This window comes from Oryctolagus cuniculus, chromosome 15 (genome assembly GCF_051225735.1).
Source record: "Oryctolagus cuniculus isolate XC-2025 breed Fujian yellow rabbit chromosome 15, ASM5122573v1, whole genome shotgun sequence".
Classification (NCBI taxonomy): domain Eukaryota; kingdom Metazoa; phylum Chordata; class Mammalia; order Lagomorpha; family Leporidae; genus Oryctolagus; species Oryctolagus cuniculus.
Window position 1 is genome coordinate 88,450,000 of NC_142881.1, and position 21,292 is coordinate 88,471,291.

The 21,292-nt window shown below is 50.1% G+C and overlaps 1 long non-coding RNA gene across 1 annotated transcript; it reads left to right on the forward strand.

Annotated features, from left to right (window-relative positions):
• Positions 1-1,157: 1,157 nt before the first annotated feature.
• Positions 1,158-19,220, forward strand: LOC149122166 (uncharacterized). The gene is made up of 2 exons (XR_016221379.1): positions 1,158-1,331; positions 16,323-19,220. It is a non-coding gene; the product is annotated as an uncharacterized LOC149122166 (long non-coding RNA).
• Positions 19,221-21,292: the final 2,072 nt, after the last annotated feature.

Here is a 21,292-nt window from a genome sequence, read left to right on the forward strand (position 1 = left end):
TGTGGGGCTGGCGCTGAGGCGCAGCAAGTTAAAGCCCTGGCCTGCAGTGCCTGCATCCCATATGGGCGCTGGTTCGAGTCCCAGCTGCCCTACTTCCGATCCAGCTCTCTGCTATGACCTGGGAAAGCAGCAGAAGATGGCCCAAGTCCTTTGGCCCTGCACCTGCATGGGAGACCCAGGGGAAGCTCCTGGCTCCTGGCTTTGGTTCTGCCCTGCTCTGGCCATTGCGGTCTTTTGGTCTCTCTCTCTTGCTCTCACTCTACCTCTTTCTATAACTCTGTCTTTCAAATAAATAAAAATAATCTTTATAAAAATAAATAAAATTTTTAAAAAGTCTCATATGCTTGAATTCTACTCAACTCAAGGCCATCTAGGCATGGCCAGAAACAAGATATTTTGCTGTCCAACCCAGTGAGGGTTTTTCTCCATTTTTGCAACATGCCTTATATAAAAGGGTGCTTCAAAAACTTGTGGAAAATGAAAAGAGAAGCCCAGTTTAGTGCAAAATTTTTTGAAATCTGTTCATACCTCGGGCCTTCAAAAGTATATAGAAAAAATGCTCAATATCCAAGAACTATATGTGGATTTCAACATTTTTTTGTATCCAATAAACTGACCTTTCAATGCCCTTTTTCCCATGAATGGCTCGACATACCCTCCTACTGCGCTTGACCTGATTTCTTCATTAGTGGAGGTTCGTGTTCTCATGACGTCAGCGCTGCGGGACCCCGGCGTCACCTCCTCTGCGACTCTCCGTCATTTTGTAGGGGGACCTGGAGTCCCGAGAGCTTGTGTGGTTTTGGCCAAGTTCACAGAGAAAGCGTGCAAGAGAAAAATGACCAGAACATGGTCCCAAAAGTCTAGCGTCCAGGACCCCGAATCATTTCAGGCACCTTCAGGCATGGTCATGTTAACTTTATTCAGCAGAAAAATATATGAGGGCCAAAACAGCAAAAAAAAAAAAAAAAAAAAAAAAAACTTCTTTCAAGGGAGCTTTTTCTTTTCTCGAAAGTGATAAGAATATCAGCTTGCAACAGGCGTTGGACACTCAGAGATCTTCACAAGATTATTCAAGAGAACACAACGCTTGGTTTTTTTTTTTTTCTTCCAAATTAAAAAAAAATTGTTATCTTGCAAACAGGAAATTAAACTCTGCTGGCTATCTCAGATTCCCACACCAGACAGACTCCGTGAAGACGAGGAATGCGGGATGACGCCAGTGGCGGAACACACACGATCCTTTTGGAATCCGAAGATGCAACGTGTCACGATGAAGACGCATGCGCGTGAGACCCGCGCAGCTCCCCTTCTCTCGCTGGTGTGACGGGCAGGTAGGTGCCTTCTTTCATGCAACACTGGACAATCGCACACTTTCAAGGGCGCACGCCGGAGCTGTAAGAGTAAGCAGAGTCCCCGCAGTCTGTGCTCTGGAAGCTTCTGGAAAGGTATTAAGAAAATAAAAGGTACCCATCCCAGAGCCCTGGCAGGGGCGTCTTTGAAGGCTCAACCCCCGTGCGGGTCACGTGCAGCTGCTGGGGACAGCCACCAGCCCGCAGGATGGACAGCTGCCCTCTTTGCCGAAGGAGGCTTGAACTCTGTGTAAGGGAAGCCCGTCCCTCTGCTCCTGCAGTCTCCACCCTGTACTGAGAGACCGGACTTCGGCACACGCTGCAGGTCCCTGGCAACTTCGTTTAATCCCTCACCTTCCCTGTGAGCTGCACTGCAGGCTGGGACCAGCTCTGCACGCAGAGGACAGAGAGGTGAACCCCACAAGGCTCCTGAATGGTGCTGGGACTGAGCGAACGGTGCATTCAGGCCAGAGAGAGAGAGAGAGAGAGAGAGAGAGAGAGATGGAGGTGGCAACTGTGCGAATCCACGCATCCCAATCCAGACCCTTGCTGAGTGAGCTGCTCATCTCTCTAGTTCAGTTTCCCGCTCTCCGGTCCGACCACCAGAAGGTGCTCAAGTAACAGTCAAATCTGCATCCAGCAGCTGCCTCCCTGAAGTGACAGCGCTGCTGGCAGCACGTGGGGGCCGCCTCTCTTAGGGATTCCCTGCGGGCACGGGGCTGGTGAGGGCACGCGCGCTCGCTAAGTGTCGGCTAGTTTGCATCAAGCGGCTTCTTGCCACTTCATTCTCCGCTGGCCAGGGCTCAGAGGAATCCGGGACAACACACACTGACTGGCTTTCCCTTCCTGCCCTTGACCCTGCTCTCCAGGGGTCCCCTCTGGTGGGTGTCCCGCCCTGGCGGATGCGAGCCTCTGTCTGGTCCCTGCGCACCTGGATCTGTGGACGCTTATTGGTTGGAGTCAGAGACTGGACCCTCTGCGGGGCGGGAGGGGGCGAGGAGGGATCGCAGAGGGCTGGAGTCGCTTCTTTTTCATCAGAGAGGTATTGAGGAGGGCACCTCAACTCCGGGTCAGACAGCCTTCCCCTCTCCCCATTGGCCTGGGAATTTGCAATGGAGCGATGGAGAGAATTCTTCTTTGAGCACACTCTGCCTCTCATAGAGTCTCTCCCGTGGTCCCAGCCCCGCCCTGTGCCTTCGGCAGACGATGCTGGCATTGCTAGGACTGGCAAGTTCCGTCTCCATTTCTGCCGCTCGGGCAGCGGCTGCCCTAAGTGGAGGCTTAACCCCCCTTTTCCCCCAAGCGGCTCCACACCCACACCCACCCAGGCTCCATGTTTTTAACAACCGTCCATCTCAGCTTAGACCAGAGCAGGCAAAAAGCACTTCCATCAACTTCCCTTTCTGAGGAGGGTCTTCCTGCATTGTAACTGACACCTAGCTGTTTCGGTGGCGGGGGTGGGGGGCGCTCCTCGCCCTGTTGGATTTCATCACCTGAGTTCAGTTGCTCTATCTGGTCCCAGAGGTCGTGTCGCGGTGCCTTCTCCCCCTGTCTCCCAGCCCTGCCGCATCTGTGCCTGTGATCCGGGGCTGCCGTCAGCATTCCCCCAGACAGCGAGAAGCTGCCGGGTTTATCTTCCCGGCTGTCCTCACTCTCAACACTGCTCGCCAGCTCCCGCTGGAGATCCTCGCCAAGGTCCTGATGAATTATAAGCCTGCCTGTGGCGCTTGCCTTCCACTAGAAGGCTCGGGGGTCCCGCTGTTGTTATTTCAGGCAGCGGTGCGAGAAGGGAACAGCGGCAAGAGCAGAGAAGGACTGGGGCAGGCGGAGCATAACCGGTGAGGAGCAGGCGAGAGAGCTCATGCCACCGTTCCAAGTCCCACGGGGCACGGGATGACGTGTCTGTGAGCCGTGGTGCAGCATCCCGAGTCACGGGGTACATCGGGGTGGTCTAAATGGGTTCCCCTGGGGCCCGGCATTGTGGTGTAGTGGGTAAAGCTGCCGCCTGCAGTGCCGGCATCCCATATGGACGCCGGTTCGAGTCCTAGCTGCTCCACTTCCCATCCAGCTCTCTGCTATGGGCTGTGAAAGCAGTGGAAGATGGCCCAAGTCCCTGGGCCCTTGCACCCACGTGGAAGACCCAGAAGAAGCTCCTGGCTCCTGGCTTCAGATCGGCACAGCTCCAGCCATTGTGGCCAATTAGGGAGTGAACCAGCAGATGGAACACCCCTCTCTCTCTCTGCCTCTCCTTCTCTCTGTGTGTAACTGACTTTCAAGTAAATAAATCTTTTTTTTTTTTTTTTTTTTGACAGGCAGAGTGGACAGTGAGAGAGAGAGACAGAGAGAAAGGTCTTCCTTTGCTGTTGGTTCACCCTCCAATGGCCGCCGTGGCCGGCGCGCTGATCCGATGGCAGGAGCCAGGTGCTTCTCCTGGTCTCCCATGGGGTGCAGGGCCCAAGGACTTGGGCCATCCTCCACTGCACTCCCTGGCCATAGCAGAGAGCTGGCCTGGAAGAGGGGCAACCGGGACAGAATCTGGCACCCCGACCGGGACTAGAACCCAGTGTGCCAGCGCCGCAAGGCGGAGGATTAGCCTAGTGAGCTGCGGCACCAGCCTCAAGTAAATAAACCTTAAAAGAAATAGTTGGAGGCGTATCTTAGATGGCTCCATGTTGATGTAGGGCAAGGCAAAAGTTGGAGGGTATCTCAGAATACCTTTCAACTTTACCAGCTAGGGACTTGCCCACCCTGGGGGTGGGGGAGCTGTTACTTGTCATGATGATGTTGTGATGGGTGCATCCATACCCTAGCCGTGATTCGTGGAATCCAGCATGGTGGCCCCATGCCCATCCCAGGGTCCTGGAGCTCTTGGGACCAGGGATTGCAGGATCCCCACCCTGCCTGGTGGGGCTTCCTCCATGGGCTTCTGTGTTAGTAAGTATTGACTTTATTTATTTATTTATTTATTTATTTATTTATTTTACAGGCAGAGTGGACAGTGAGAGAGAGAGACAGAGAGAAAGGTCTTCCTTTGCCGTTGGTTCACCCTCCAATGGCCGCCGCGGCCGGCGCGCTGCGGCCGGCGCACCGCGCTGATCCGATGGCAGGAGCCAGGAGCCAGGTGCTTTTCCTGGTCTCCCATGGGGTGCAGGGCCCAAGCACCTGGGCCATCCTCCACTGCACTCCCTGGCCACAGCAGAGGGCTGGCCTGGAAGAGGGGCAACCGGGACAGAATCCGGCGCCCCGACCGGGACTAGAACCCGGTGTGCCGGCGCCGCTAGGCGGAGGATTAGCCTAGTGAGCCGCGGCGCCGGCCCAAGTATTGACTTTAGTGAAGCCCAGGTCACCAGTCCCAATAGTCTATGCCATAGATTTTTAACATATTTAATTTTAATTTAATTTAATTTAGAAGGCAGAAAGACAGAGAAGCGGGAGACAGAGAGAGTGAGAGAGATACAGCTCTCATCTGCCGGTTCACTCCCCAAATGCCTGTAATGACTGGGTTCCAGCCAGGTCAAAGCCAAGAGCCAGGAACTCAATTCGGATTTCCCATTGAGTGGCAGGGAACCAAGCACTTGAGCTATCATTGCTGCTTCGTATGGAATGCGTCAGCAGGAAGCTGGAATCCAGAGTGGTGCAGGGTCGAACCCTGGCACTCTGACATGTGCTGCAGGCGTCCTAAGCAGAGCCTTAACCACTATGTCAGATATCAGCTGTCTAAATGATGTATTAATCATACCTTCAGCTGTGAGAAGAAAGAAAATTCCAGATTAGCAAGTATGGGAGACGATTTTAACATTATTTCTAACAAAGCATCATTCTCTGGAAAACCTCACACCAGAGGCTCGAGTCCAGAACGTGCTATGCTGAACATGAGTGTGGTCTGAGCAGCTTATTATGACCTGAAAGTTAGGAGGCCCCAGATCTAATCTCAACCCTGACTTTGAGCAACAGCCTGAATTCCAGGACTCTGTCCTAGGACAATGGAGAGAGAAGAGGACCGAGCCAGGCAGAATGGGTGGCTTGCAAAGGTCAGAGATTAAAGCAAGAAGCATGCCAAGGGGACAGAGAGGGGTCAAGGTCAAGGCACCGAGGCACTGCAGTATCCCAGGGAAACCACAGCACCCAGGGAAGTTCGCATCCACAGGAGAGAAGGAGCGATGACTGTGGATGCCATTATACCCCTCTGGTCCATGACTTAGGAAACCTCCCCATGTATGGGACACATCCCTGATGAATGCGGCTGGGGCCTGTCACTGTGTGGTTCTGGGAAAGCCTCTTAGCTTCCCTAAGCCACAGTCAATTCCTTTGGAAAACGAGGAGGGTGAGCCAGAAATCGTATTCCCTCTGCAGCCCTAAAATAACTTTAATTCCACAAAAAGGACCATTCGAGTGCATTAGCATGCCAAGAATATACGTTCAAGTAAAATAATTAAAATACAGCGCCATGTCACAGCGGAGTTTATTCTGGATGGGAAATCGAGTTGTTCTTTGGGTCACCTCATCTCAGCAGAGATTCAAGTTCACCCAAGCAATCCACGTGGTGAAGCTGAGCTGAGAATTTACACCACCAAGTGGTTCTGTGCAACTCTTTAGTGGATTCTTTGCTCGTTTGAGGGATGCTTCCCAGGGCAGGAGGAAGGGAGCGTAAACCGATGTCAGTGGCAGATGAGGTGTGTTTAGGGGCCATGCAGGATTTCTCCCAGATATCACAGTCATCCATCCTGGACCCGTCTTCTGAGAGAAGATGGGAGCGTTCAGCGGGAGGACGATTCTGGCCAACGTGCAGGTTCGGGATCCCTCGGCAGCTGAATGTGTTGAGACCTGGGCTGGAGCTGGGACTCCCCGCAGAGCGGTTTGCTGGCTCTCTTTTTTTAACTTCTCTACTTCCTACTGTGACACAGAGACTGTTGGAAGGGCAGGCTTGCGGACGCTTTGGTGCGATAGGCTGACCCATGCTGAAGAAAGACAGCAAAGAACAGTAAGGCTGAATCTCTTTTGATTAGGAAAAAAATAGTTTGAAAAAAAAAATCCAGGAAGGCTACACAACCAGAGAAAAGTCAAGGGCAAGAGCCAGGAGCGGAAGGAACACCCTACACCCCCAGCCCCGGGGCTAAGGACTCAAGCACTTTTATGTGGGCTCAGAATTATAATCACTAACGCGGCCAGGTCAGAAATAATATTTTCCCAAAGGCTTTTTTCACTATCTGGCATTAGCAATCCTTTTAAAATATTTGTTTTCTTTATTTTGTAGCGACACAGAGAGAGAGAGAGAGATGGACGGATGGAGAGAGCTTCCATCCATTGGCTTATTCCCCAAATGCCTGCAACAGAAGGGGCTGTGCTGAGCTGGGGCTGGGACCAAAGGTGAGAGTCAGGAACTCAATCTCGCCTCCCGGGTGGGTGCCAGGGACCCAGTTACTTGAGCAATTAAGTGTTATCTCCCATAGTCTATGTTAGCCAGAAGGAAGCTGGAGGCATAAGCCCAAGTCAGCTATAGAATCCAGGCTCTCCAATGTAGGAATCTTAGCAAAGGTCTTAACCATAAGGGTAAACACTCTCCTCCAGTTACTCTTCTAAAGTCTCCTTTTAAGACTGAGTATAGTTTTTCTGATAAAAATACAGCTTCAATAACAAAAAGCTAGAAAAGACACACAAGAAGCAGTAGAAGAAAATAAAACAAACTCTAGTCTGACTTTCCAAGAAAAATTTCAGAACACTGGGTTGTGGATATTCTTTGAAGGGATTGCAAAGGATGTGCTATCGCATCCTCAACTGGGGGTTGGGACTCGTGTTTCAGTATGTTCTGTTTTTTTTTTCTGTTTTTCTATCGTTTTCAGTACATCCTGGTCATTTGTTGGTCACATCATAAACCATTTTCATGCAGATCCAACACTGCCTGCTCTGTCTGCACCCAACCCCTTCTCCTTTCTTCATATCCCTTCCTTTCTCAGGTGGATCTGGGCTACAGGATTCCTCTTGCCGGTTCTTTCTGATGTCTGAGAAACCTCAGAAATTTTGTCTATTTGTTTGTCTTTAGCCTGGAGGCTAATTTTCTTGTTGACTCAATTATTCTAGGTTCCCAGCATATGTGCAGAATGCACTTGTCTCTTTCCAACACGCCATATGCTCCTTGTCTTATGTAGCGGCTATGAGTTTCCAGTCATTGCTATCTTGTCGTTAGTTGAAAAATCTCCATTGTTGTACCAATGAAGTTGAACGATTGGTTAGGGTATTGCTTTCAAGCCCATTTTTTGTTACTTAAATTTAAAAAAAGTATCCATTTATTCAGTTGCTCTGATTTTTTTAAATGGTTTTAAATTAGTAATAAGTGTTCAGTCTTACCCAGTGCTTTCTTTGCATCTATTGAAATAATGATGTATTTTCTTCTTTCTTTTTAATTTCCTGTAATAATGCATTAAAATTTCCTCCTGTATTATGCCATTCTTGAGATGTCCAGAAAAAATGTTTATATTATGGTAGATCAACTTCAATCACAAAAGCTCCAATTTCTCAGTGGCTTCAAGAGATAAAGGCTGATTTCCTGCTTGCATCCAGGCCAGTGCTGGTTAATGAAGGACTGTGCTTTGCTCAGTCACTCGGGAGAGCAGGTGCGTCCATTAGTGGTGCCACCATCTTCCCAGGGATCCCCTGAGTCTGGCCAGCAATGCAGAGAAGAAAGAAGGGATGGAGGGTAGGACACCCACTCCTGTGGTCTGTGACTCCACCTGCCATATTCACGTTCCACTGATGAGAACTGCTGACATGCCTGGATTTAGGCTGCAGAGGGAGGGTGAGTATGTGCGCAGAGCAGAAAGTCATGATCTCTATATAGCATTCATGTATGTACTATTCTAGGTATAATCTGCTGGCTTCTATTTCTAGTGTTCCTGTTAGAGCGCTGCTTATTGGTTTAAAGCAAGAAGGACAGACTCTCATTGTGGTGGAGTGGGTTAAGCCACTACTTACAACAGTGGCTTCCTATTTGGGAGCGCTGGTTCAAGTCCCAGCTGCTCCACTTCCAATCCAGCTCTCTGCTAATGTGCCAGGGAAAGCAGTGGAAGATGGCCCAAGTGCTTGGGCCCCTGCACCCATGGGGAAGACCCAGATGAAGCTCCTGGCTCCTGGCTTTGGCCTGTATCAGCTCCGACTGTTGTGGCTATTTGGGGAGTGAAGTTTCTCTCTCTCTCTCTCTCCCCACTCCCTCTCTCTCTGTCACTAGGTCTTTCAAATAAATAAAATAGAATCTTTAAAGTAAAAACAAGATGGACTATCAGTTTTCTTGGTGATGTTTGGCAGATTTTATAAGCTGTGACGTGCAGTGCGTTCTCTCTCTCAACCCCCGAATTTATTTTTCTGTCCTCTGAACCATTGTACACGGCATCCAAATCTGACTGAACTCCATATCCAGATGGTGATTATTATTGAAATGTTATCATTTCAGATCATCAGTAAGTAATTAATAAACTCTCAAATGAGTTATTTAGACAGACCTCCAGCGATGTCATGAGTTTTATTCTTTTCCATCAAGGTTCCTTGTGAGCTTCCTGTGCAGAGCTCGACATGTGGGCTCCCCTCCCTGTCAGCTACCATCCTGTCTTCGCTGTGTTCTGGGGAGTACATAGGTTGCTGGTTTTCTAAGGAAGTTGTACAAATGAGAATCTAAGTGTGTTGCACAATTCTAACAATTTTTCTAGGCAGTTTGTTTAGAGTAATCTCTAATTCTTTTAACATGATTTTTTTCCTATCAACACTAGACTTTTTCCATAATGGAAGAAGTTGAGCCAGCCTTATTTTTTGTTCCATTATAATTTTTTCTTTCTCCTCATCCTGCTCTTATCTCCCTTTTCTGTCTTGATCTTTCCCCTTCTACTTCTCTTTCTTGGATATTCTAGAATTATTTTTTAAAGATGTATTATTTAGTCAAAGGCAGAGTTACAGAGAGAAAGGAGACACACACATGGAGGGGAGAGAGAGAGGGAGAGAGACAGAGAAAGAGAGAGAGGGGGGAGAGAGAGAATCTTCCATCACCTGGTTCAATTCCCAAATGCCTGTAACAGCCAGGGCTAGGCCAGCTCAAAGGGCAGTAGACTGAAACTCATTCTGGGACTCATGGGTGGCAGAGACCCAGGTACTTGATCCATCACCTGCTGTTTCCCAGGGTGCGCCTTAGCAGGGAGCTGGATCAGAAGCAGGGCAGCTGGGATTCGAACCAGTGCTCATAGGTGATGTCAGTGCGAGAAGTCACGGTGTAGCCTTCTATGCTACAACACCAGCCCCTCTTTATTCTTTAAATTTACAAAATTGCAAGTAAATCTTCAGACACTGAATTCTTTTCATTGAGTGCCCACGCTTCACAAATTTTATCAGACTAAGCTTTCCTGAGTTCAGTCCAATGGTCACTGAAGATTTCTGTGTGTTATCACAGTAGCTGCAGCTGTTCTCTTCTGGTTTCTCTGTTTAGGTTTCCTATTAAATATATATTCCATCTTTGATCTATCTCCTATGTCTGTATTGATTAACCCTAATAGACGGTTACATTGAAAGTAGCTTGAATGCATTGGCTTGTATTTCTGAGAACTGAGGGAGAGAGTTCGTTCCCAGGCAAGGAGTAAGAAGGCTCCCTGGCGGTGTTCCTGCCAATCCCCTTGGCTTCTGTGTCCCCTTTGCTGGCTGTTGGCTTCTTCACAGCATGGCCCCAGCAGCGCTCAGGGTCTCAGTGGTCCCCATTCACATCCAGGCACATCTCCTCCCACAGTCACTGAGCAAAAACTGTGCCTCTCCCGGCTGGGGAAGCTTGAGTGATATGCCAAGTCCAGAAATTCATCACTCTGGGGTGAAGGGCAGGGCTCATGGTGGGTTCACTTCCTGAAACCCATACAGAAGACAGCCACCTGTTAACCTCCAAACTCTGCCATCTTTAGCCCACTTTGCTTACATTTCTGGATTAATTTCTCTAGCTAAATCTCCCAGGCTAATTAAATTCTCCTTGATTGTGGAGGATCGTGAGTGGATTCTACTTCCCATTTCCAAATAAATTGAAAAAATAAAATACCTGAGATTGTTCTGCCTTGAGGAATGCCTTGAGATCTTGTTGAGAATATGATTCAGAAATTTCTTTTATATATATATATATGTGCGTGTGTAATCTTAATTCTTTGTATTTATGGGACACTGTGATACCACAATGCATGTATGAAGATCACTCTGGCTCACTGCCATTTCCACCTCCTCAAACATGCAAGCTACTCTTGGTGAACACTGAACAGTGAATACACAGGGATGGGGCACAGAATGACTTCCCTATATATAGGACAAGAAGCTTTTCTGGCTCTTCAGAGGGGGAAGGCACTTATTGACCTAAGGCATCTACAGTGACTTTTTTTTACTTTGCATCAAGGTCTTAAATTTGCACACATTTCAAGGAAACTCTATCATTAATAAATGACCTCATACAATGTTTCCTGTTGTGGTGAATATTGAGCATTTTGGAAAGTCAGAAATATAGGTGTGCACATTGGTTTCATAGCCTGCAAACTACCTGTTGGAGAGGAGGCACTGGTGGATTTCTGGATGGGGCATTGCCATGTGTGCTGGAAGGAATCTTCATGGAGCAGGGTTTCTGCCCCTCTTCCTTCCAACCAACCCTTCTGTGACAAGGGACGGGAGCTATCAGGACTGCTCCTTGATGTCTTCTCTTGGAAGATGGGAATTATTCATCCACCTTCTGCCTTTCTCATTTCCATGCACACATGGTGCCCCATTTCACTGTCAGTGTGGAGTGTCTCTGTGTTTCTAGGCCATTAATCATTTCTATGGGAATCTGGAAATAGTTGATTTGGTTATCAAGGGTTCCCATGGTCACTTTACCTCCCAACCCAAATGTGTACAGTGATCCTTGGGGCCCTGGACACATGTGACAAATTACCATCCTATCTGTCAAATGATTGTATCCTCAGTCCAAGAAAAGACATTCTCTCACACTCCCTGAAAGGCTGTTTTTCCATGAGCATATTGGTTGAGTATTTCCTTGTCTGGTTTCTCTTAAGACCAACGAGATCACAGATTGAACAAGTGGCAGAAGGCACAGCAAGGACTAAGGGACAGCACATGGGGTCTTGGTGCCTGGTGGGTAGAACCCACACCTGTGCTGCTCCAGACTCCTCAGACATGGTCTGGGACGGGCGTGCCTTGAAGGGGGGTGTGGTGTGATGGTCAGGCGTGCCATCCTTAAACAGCCTTTTCCAACTGTGGATGTCTTAGTGCACTTCACCTGCTGCACCAGGCTGGCAGCTTCAACAACAAGCATTTCTTCCCCACAATTCTGGAGGAAGGGCAAGTTCAAGATCAAGGTGCCTGCTGGTTAGGTCTGGTGAGAGCCTATGTATCGTTTTGCCTTCCCATGATGAGAGGAGTTAGGGAGCTCTTCAAGGTCTCTCCCTTTCCTAAGAGTACCCATCTCATCCATAAGGGGAAGTCCCATCATGCCTTAATTCCCTCCATGGACCCCTCGCCCTTGTGGGTTGGACTTGAACTCCAACATTTAGCCCATCACACCAACCTCGGTGTTGCAAGCTACTTGATTTCTGTGAAGGATTTAACCTTCTCTGGACTTCAGTTTCCATATCTATAAGCCACAGTCAATAAGTATATCTTCCTCCTGGCTGTGACAAAGCCTACAAGGATTGGCTTGCCATTGGCACCCCAGTCATGCTCATCCTGATTCCTGCTATGATTATAGGAGGTAGCAATGGCACCACCATCAGTAGTGAAACGCGACGGAACCCCCTCTGATCCTGCCCGAATCAGATTTACTGCCAAATAAGCTGAACATAATTGCATTCTACTCACAGTGAATGGTCCAGGGATAAATGACAATCTTCTGAATTCAGGCATATTTTTTTTGAGAATTAACAACACAGAGCTTTGCCCAAGAAAGTCTCTCCCCCACTCCCTTGGTGGGAAGCCATTAGGCAGGGATTGGAGCGGTTGATAGGGGACAGTTGACCCTCAACACGTGCTGGGATAACAAGACCCATTTATGGCTGACAATTGGCTTCTGCCCAAGTGGCCCGTGAAGTGTGCGGGCCAGCCATTCATTTTACGGTCCTTTTAACACAGGCTTCCAAATGTGGCTGGGTATCTTGAAGTCTAAGTTGTTGCATGTGGCAGGGACCACCCACTGTGTGCTCAGGGGTTCTTTTTGAGTTCTTTTCAAGGTTTTTTGTTGGTGAGAGTGCATTCCACAGCTTGGTGAGGCTGTTCATATAAATGATTTCTTGGACACTGGATTCTGCATTCATTCGCTTCGATCGCATTTTTTTTTTTTCATTTTTTCTGTAAATGGAAGACCCTCAATACCAATAAAAAATCAGATACTGAACTGGTGGGTTTTGAGACAGAGGAGCAGATTTGGGCATGGTGGTCATTGCTGGTGATGGTAACAGTGTTCCTAGCTGTAGATCACAAACCTGACTCCAGCAGAAATGAGGTCACAGTCAAGGTCGATTATTGTGGCCAGCCCTGAGGCTGCGAAGATTGAAGGGGATCTGTCCATGCCCCGGGGGCTTCACAGCCTTTGTTTCCTAGGAGGAAAGTCACACAAAGCACTAATCCTTACCCAAGCCTGTCCTGTCTGGGAGTCAGAACCGAAGCTGTCCCACCTCCCAAGCTTTGCGCGCGCGCATGTGTGTGTGTGTATGTGTGTTTGGGCTCCGAAGCAGAAGTTGGATATCACCAGGAGAAGACTCACAAAGCCTCATGGACAGGCAGCATTGTTTTCAGAACTTTAGCATTATAACGGCGATGTCAGAATGATGTCGGCAAAATCCGGTCATTGTTCCCCGCTGTTGTGCAAAACGGACATATGGAAGGAGGGATTTGATTTTCCCCTATGGATTCCAAAGCACATTGTGATGGGGCTTCCTAGGAATGAAAAGCCAATCTCTCCAGGGAGAGGAGGGAGGGGGGAGCGGCAGAGAGGTAGAGCCTCCTCCTAGGGCCCTTGCCCAGTGGGTGGGGGAGGGGACATCCTGGTCCACTGCAGGGTGTCTGTCCCAGGGCCCACCAGCGAGGCTGAGGCGTTGGCCTCAGCAGAGTGCATCTCCAGCAGGACCCAGAGACCTGGGGCTGAGACCCAGCTCGTCCAGCTAGACGGTGGACCTCCCTACCCAAGGGCCCTTCGCTTCTGCTTTAACAGCCATGAAAGTGGCTGTGTTTAATGTGCTGCCTCCCAACCCCCACCCCGGCCCTTTGAACTGGACACTCCAGCTCGCTGGATCTCTAAACGCCGTGTCTCCCATCCAGCTCCGGTCCTTGGACTTGTGACCCACACACGGGCTGTCAGAAGCGAGGCTGTTTCTGAAAACAACGTGGGCAGTGTCCCGGGGAGGCAGCCCTGTCTGCAGGCCGTCACGCTGGGCTTCATCTGACAAGCGTCCATTGTGCTAACCGCAGTTGGGTCCGTCTCTTCCATCTTTGTGGCACGTTTGGGAGAGGAAGGGTGTTAACTCTAAGGTGCTCGGCACATATTTGCTCAGCAGCTGGTCCCAAGGCCCCCCTCCCCCCTTGGGTCCCTCTGTTGGTAGAAGGGACTGCTCCTTCCCCAGGGGCATCTTTTTTTTTTTTTTTTTGGACAGGCAGAGTGGACAGTGAGAGAGAGAGAGACAGAGAGAAAGGTCTTCCTTTACCGTTGGTTCAGCCTCCAATGGACGCCGTGGCCGGTGCGCTGTGGCCGGCGCACCACGCTGATCTGAAGCCAGGAGCCAGGTGCTTCTCCTGGTCTCCTATGGGGTGCAGGGCCCAAGCACTTGGGCCATCCTCCACTGCACTCCCGGGCCACAGCAGAGAGCTGGCCTGGAAGAGGGGCAACCAGGTCAGAATCCGGCGCCCCGACTGGGACTAGAACCTGGTGTGCCAGCGCCACAGGCGGAGGATTAGCCTAGTGAGCTGCGGCAGTGCAATTGTCCTCAATGCAGAGAGGCGACTTCAAGTAGGTTCCCTGTGGATGCCAGGGGCCAGATTAGTGACAGAACAGGACACTCGGCATGTGAACTGCTCCTGAATTGTCTTGTATTGTCTCCCATGAGCAGAGTGGTGACCACGCATCTTTCAGCCACAGACAAGTGGCACAGAGCCCATTGTTTCTTGCGAAGTTTGACGGTGGGACAGAGCCCAGGAAGGGACCCAGATGCTGATTAGCCCACGCACACGCACCAGGGCCTGCGCCTGGAGCTTCGTAGGAGCCACCTTATGTCACCTGCACATCTTCATAACGTAGTGTGGGTAGGGCCATGTCACAGACAGGGAGGCCGGCCCAGAAATATGCAGAAGTGACTGGGCCCTGCTGGCAGCTGGCTGAGCCTGGGTGGGAAGTAGGCTGGTGTGACCTGGCCACACAGCACTGCTTCCCAAGCTCTTGTGCAGAGGCCTCTGCACACACGGAGGCTCTGGAATGTTCCCCGGAAGCCCCAACACATGTGCTCCTAGCACCACGGCCCTACTTATGCAAAGCTGACTCTTTGTGTCCTTTTCCTGAGCTTGCATCTCCTCCCTCAATGTAAGACAGTGCATGGGGAGTGGCTAAGCTGCAGCTGGTTGGAATCCCGGTCTGCCACTTGCTGTGTGAACTTGGGCAAGGAACTTCTTTCCCGGTGCCTTGACTTTCTCCACCTGTAAAATACTAATAATTGTGGTCCCTACTCCACAAGGTTAATGAGGCTTAAGTGAGTTCATATGCACAAAATGATTGAAATTGAAGACCATAAGTATAAGGCAACATCTTGATATTATCACCGTTGTGCGTGTCATCATCTGTGTGAAGTCCTGAAAGAAATTCGCCACTCCATCCTTCCTTTTTAAAAAAATATTCATTTTATTTGAGAGAGACAAAGACTTTCCATCTGCTAGTTCAGCCCCCAAATTCCTGCAACAGCTGAAGCCAGGAACCTGGAGCTTAGTCCAGGCTCTACCACATGGGTGGCAGGGACTCAAGTACTTGAGCCACTTCTACTGCCCCCAAAGGGTGCGCATTAGCAAGAAGCTGGAATGAGAAATGGAGCTGAGACTTGAATCCAGGCACTCTGATAGGGGATAGGGCATCCCACGTGGCATTTTAGCTGCTTTGGCAAATGTCCACCCCTGCACATATGCAGTTGCAGATGGATCATTACACAGCCAAGTCTATATGTGCCATTGGCCAATTAAAACCTTGATCATCTCCCCCTGCCCAGGGGATCCGGTCTTCACACCTTGGTCTGCAATGGGCATGATTTCCTGAGTCGATTTTTCCAGTGATACATTTTGTCTTCTTGTCCATCCTGTCATCCACTTGCCTGCACCTGTTCCACCTTTTCCACCTTTTCTAAAAACACAGTTTCACCTTCCGCACCTTACCTGGGTCTCTTTCTTCCCTTTAGGATGCCATTCCCTTTCTTCTAACTCGAAAACTCCCATTCCTTTGCCTCTGCTCTTTAAGAGCCATTGTGAGTCCTTTGGGGGAGCTCCACTGCTCCTACTCCTCCAGACGCAAGTCCAGCATTGCATTGTCCACCTGTGCTCCTCCTGCCTGCTTTTCTTTCCACTGCTACAGGTTTCCTGAGTATTTCTATTTCCCCAGCACCCTGCAGAGGGCCTCTCCCACGGTGAGTGACTTGTAAATAGTTGTTGATTGGAAGTTTACATAACATTTGGGGTTGGATTACAGAGCAAGCTCCCTGGCCCCTTTTTTTTGTTTGTTTGTTTTCAGAAACACACACACACACACACACACACACACAGAACGCACCAGGTTGATGCATTTATGGCTTTGGTGCCAACAAGTTTTCCAAAATAGATCTTCGAAGCTGACTTTGATTTCCTTTGCAACCCTGGCTGTCCTTCAAGGTTAAGCCCAGGTGTCCATGCCTTGTGAAGGACTTGATTGTGTAAGTGTTGGGCTCTTTTCAATGAATTTATTCCACTGGTCTTTTCTAGGCGCTCATCAGAGAATCCAGGAAGCCTGGATTAAAGCTTCAAAAGAAGGGGAAGTCTCCATTTTTAGACTGTAAACAAACGCAGACGAATGGCTTATACCCGAAAGACTTCAACCTGGCTGGAAACCCTGGCCTGGAGACTGTGGTTTCGGCTCTCTCCCACCTGCCTCTGCTAATCCAGACTACTGGCACACCAGCTGATTTATCTTGGACTTGACTTCTGGTCCATTAACACAAAAAGGCATCCTAGAACCAGGGGTCAGGATAAAGCTACCCCAGCCTCACATATGGAAATACGACCATTTGGGTTAGAATCTTAAAATTTCAGGTTGCAAGGCTCTCTCTCTCGCTCTCGCTCTTGCTCTCATTCTTTTGCTCTCTTGCTCTCTTTCCAGATAATGAACCAAGAGTATGGAGAAACCCAATATGTTGCCAGAGGGCCCCACCAGCCTCCTCCTCCTCCTCCTCCTACTCCTCTCTTGCCCAACTCGCCAAGTGTCCTCCTGCCTGGTGGTAGCTGAGCACTGACCCAACTTGGATTCTTTGTTCTGCAACCAGGGCTGTCTTTAGGGCTTAGAAGAACAGTTTCCTGTGTTTTCTCTGGATCGGATGCCCTCCTCACTTCCTGTCCTGGCGGCTCCATCTGCAAAGTCCTGTGCTGTGTGCCCTCCCAGTGTTTGGATGCTCTCTAACGGCTGGGCTGCAGGCTGGAGCCCCGGCAGCCTCAGAGGCGCCTTGTGCAAGGCTGTGTGCATCCTGAGCCAGAGATGCAGGTTCTGCATCCAAGGTTAGGGCAGTGACCAAAAATAACCCGCAGCCAAATGCAGCCCAGCAGGCCCCGCAGGGCGATCTTTTCCAAAACACCCTCGACTATGGGAGCAGCTGCTTAGGAACCGTTTCCCAGGCTGCCGGGTTGCGCAAGAATGATGCAATCCCACAAATATTCACCCCTGGCCACGGCGTCCTGGGTCCCACACCAGGGTCTGATTCCTTCCCTTGATTGGTTCAGGATATGGTGGGGGGAGAGACAGAGGGATACACAGTGAACCACTACATAAAAGGCCGGGTTCTATGCTTGCGTGATGAATAACCTGTGGCTGGAGTGAAAGTCAGGTGAAGTTGAGGTCTGAGACGTGATTGGAGGCCTGGGGAGGCTCAGAGAGAGAGAAAGAATGTGGGAGAGAGAGAGAGAGGGAGAGAGAGAGAGAGAGAAGAAAGAAAGGTGTGGAGCACCTGTAGCCCAGGGCATGATCCCTGTAGGGGAGCACACAGGGCGGGGGAGGGGGGGGTACTGCCTGCAGGAGCAGTGATAATATAAAATAGAGATCTGGAACACTCAGGAATTTGGAGATGTCCCTTAGGCCAAACCCCTCAGTGCCCCAAAGAGGGTATTTTCCCACTGGCCTGTGACCTGAGCCCTCAGTCCTTTAGGCTAAGGATGCTGCAACTGCCTGATCCTGGAATTAATTAGCAGGGAGCAGTAGCACTTTGCTTTGGCTGCAGGGCTAATGACACTGGCCCTAGCATTGTTTGTTTTAACAGGCGATTGATGGGGACAGTGAGAGACAAGGTCTGCCCTGGTGTGCATTCAGGGGCCCCCTGGGTGGGGGGGTCTCCTGACCTTTTCCCTTGTTTGTCCCCCGCAGCCTGGCTCCAGTCTGTCCCTTGGTCCGGGAAGTTTTTCCCTAGGGTCTCCCTTCATCGCCCACCCTGCTAAAGGGCAAATACTTGGCATATTTCTGTCCATACCTGATGCATCCTGTGCTTCCAAGAGAGACGGAAGTGTCACAGGGACCCTGGGGACGTAGACACCCTGGAGACCCCTGACACAGCGCAAGGGGTGTGGGTGGCAGCCTGCTCTGGGCCAGCGACGGCCCCACCTCCACCCCCACCCCCACCCTGTGATGTACACAGCCACCGCTCCTTCTAGAAGCTGCTGGAGCTGAGAATGGCCGTGGACCCCGAGCCGTTGGCTAAACCCATCATGGAACAGGTGAAAATGTTGGGGACTTTTCACGAGGTCAGAGGGGTTTGATTACTTGCAGATGTTCATATACAAAGCTGTGAAATCTGCGGTGCGTGGCCAGTGGGGCTTGAAGAAGCGGCCACTTCTCAGGACAGACGGACGCCTGTTCCCAAGGCTAGGGATGGCTAATGGGCCATTCTCTGTATGTTTGCATCTACGTGGGCCCAGGACATGGAAGATAGTCCCCCAGGGCTTCAGCAGAGCTCCCCCACTGGGCGCACGCTCTCTGCTACCCACCTTCCTCCTGAGTTTCATTCAACACACCTGTTGGCATTTAGATCCATGGAGGTCTCCCCCAGGGAAGCTTCCCGGAGTGTCCACCTGGGCCAGCCTCTGCAGTCCACTGCCTTCCCAGGTGCATTAGCAGGGAGCTGGATCAGAAGTGGAGCAGCCGGGACTCAAACCGGTGCCCATATGGGATGCTGGCACTGCAGGCAGTGGCTCAACCCACTGCACCACAGTACCTGTGCACATATCCAGCCCCTATTCAACTTTAAGTCCCATGAGTGTGTGAATGAGGTCTGCTTTGATACAAGCTTGGATCCTGCTTTGATTTGAACGTGCCCTCTCTTAGAAGTTTGTGAGTTGGCAACCAAATCCACAACGTGTTGTTCATATTTGGAGGTGAGGCCTTTGGGGGAAGGGTCGTTAGGATTAGATGCGGTTTGTGAATGCAGGGCCCTCGTGTTGGTTTACAAGAAGAGGGAGAGCTGGGCTAGCAGCTGACGCATTCTCACCATGTGGTGGTCTCTGTCGTGTTACGACTCAGCAGGAAGGCCCTTGCCAAGTGCCAAGAAGATGCCAACACCTTGCTCTTGAACTTCCCAGCTTCCAGAATCACAAGCCAAATAAACCTCTATTCTTTATACATTACCCGAACTCAGCCTTTGTGTTTTTTGTAGGATTTTTAAGACAGGTCTTCCATCCACTGGTTCATTCTCCAAACAACTACAATGGCCAAGTCTGAGCCAAGCTGTAGCCAGGAGCCGGGAACTCCATCCCAGTCTCCCACATGGGTGGCAGGGGGCCCAAGTACTTGGACCATCAACCGCTACCTTCCCAGGCACATTACCAAGAGACTGTATCAGAAACGGAGTAGCTGAGCTGAGCTTCAGGCCAAGGCTCCTGTATGGGATGCCAGTGTTGCAAGCCTTAGCTTAACCTGCTGTGCCACAATGCCAGCCCCAGTATTTAACTAAAGCAACAGAAAATGGACTAAGAAGGCCTCCAATGCCAAGCGTAATTTCTTACACCCGGTCCTTTGAATTGGCTGATGGAAGAAGGAAGATAGTTTGAGAATGAGTGGTAGGTAGGAGACCTAATTTCCAAGTAAAAGTTTGAAATAACTATTGAGGAAAAAAAAGAAAAGAAATAGATCAAAAGCACATAAAGAATTACAGTCCATATGGGAGGCACTGGCTGAGATGGAGCCCATGTCTTCGTGTGCTGGGCTTTATCTGTGGTTGTGACCTTGTCTTAGGCACTCAACAGGTAATCACTGAGCATCCTCCATGGGTCTATGCTAGGTCAGCTATTACTGACACAGAGGTGGTTATGTTTCTCATGAAATTCTCTGTCTCACCATGATCTGTAGCCTGGGTTTAAAACAAGTGTGTGTGGGGGGGGGTCGCTTCTCTGCCTTTTGGCTAAGATCAAGTATAAAACAAGTGGGGTGATTCAACCAAGATGGGAGTTACATCATGGTGAATTCATCCATACAACTGTAGTCTGAGAAATGGGACAATGCTACTGATTAAAAAGGAAATGTCAGGGACTCAATCATGAAATCTCAGGCTGGGGAAAGAAGTGAAGGACTTTAAAAAGAGAGAGAGCCAGAATGGAGGGCAGGCAGGTGGGCCAGGGGAGAGGGAGAGGGAGAGGAGACGGAGGGAGAGAACATGCAAGGAGCAGCAGCCCAGTGTCCTCCGCAGGGTGGACCAGTAGCTATGGCGGGAGCCTGGGCACCAGAGGGGACAGAGATGCCATTGTGACACCTGACTCAGAACTCCAGGACAGAGCTAACAGTCAAGACACACAGAGACCTTAAGACCTTGTGAGTGCCGAGTACGGCTGGGTCACTCATAGCCATTCCTACTCAGGATGCGGGAACCTAATAGCCCAGACAACTCTGGACCAGCACTGAGTGTCAAGAGAAACACCAGCAGGTGAAAGCAAAGTGCCAAGCGGAACCAGAGTGCCGTGGTGTTGCCATGGCGACCGTGGACCGAGGACAGAGGGTCTGTCTGACAACTCTGATAACTAGAGTTATCCATCTCAAGCAGGGGCAGAACCTTCTGCAACCATCCGACAAAACCAGAGAGGGTCTTTTGAAGGCCAAGGGGCCACAGCAGTATCAGGTGGCTGACGGGGGTGGGGGATCCTCTGGGCTCTGTGAAGGGTCTCGAGACTGTCCCTCGAGACAACCTCCCCCAGAATGAAACCTGACCCAAGGAGAAAGTGCTGGGAGTGCAATCCCAACCCAGGTGGACAGTGACGGTAGGCGCAAAGGAAAGACAGCACCCAAATAGAACAGGGGAGGGGAGAGAGACCCAGAAGCCCTTGCAGAGTTCGGACTTCTGGCAAAATCTGTTGAAGACGGAGCTCTCGTGTCTACTTTGTCTTATAAAACTCATTGCACTTCATTTGGCAATAAAGATTGTCAAATCTCACGGAATATATATATTATTCAAGAGGAAGAGAGAGCTCCTCTCTGCTGATTCACGCCCTAAATGTCCATGACAGCCAGGCCTGGGTTGAGTCCAAAGTTAGGAGCTTGGAACTCATTCTACATTTTCCATGTGGAGCGGCCGGGTCTCGAACCGGCACTGCAGGTGGTGGCTTTACCCGCTATACCACAGCGCTGGCCCCAGTCTTTCACAATGTAATGCTAATTTTATTTTAGAAATAAATAGTAAACCAGGAGGGACACAAAGAGTAAGTATCAT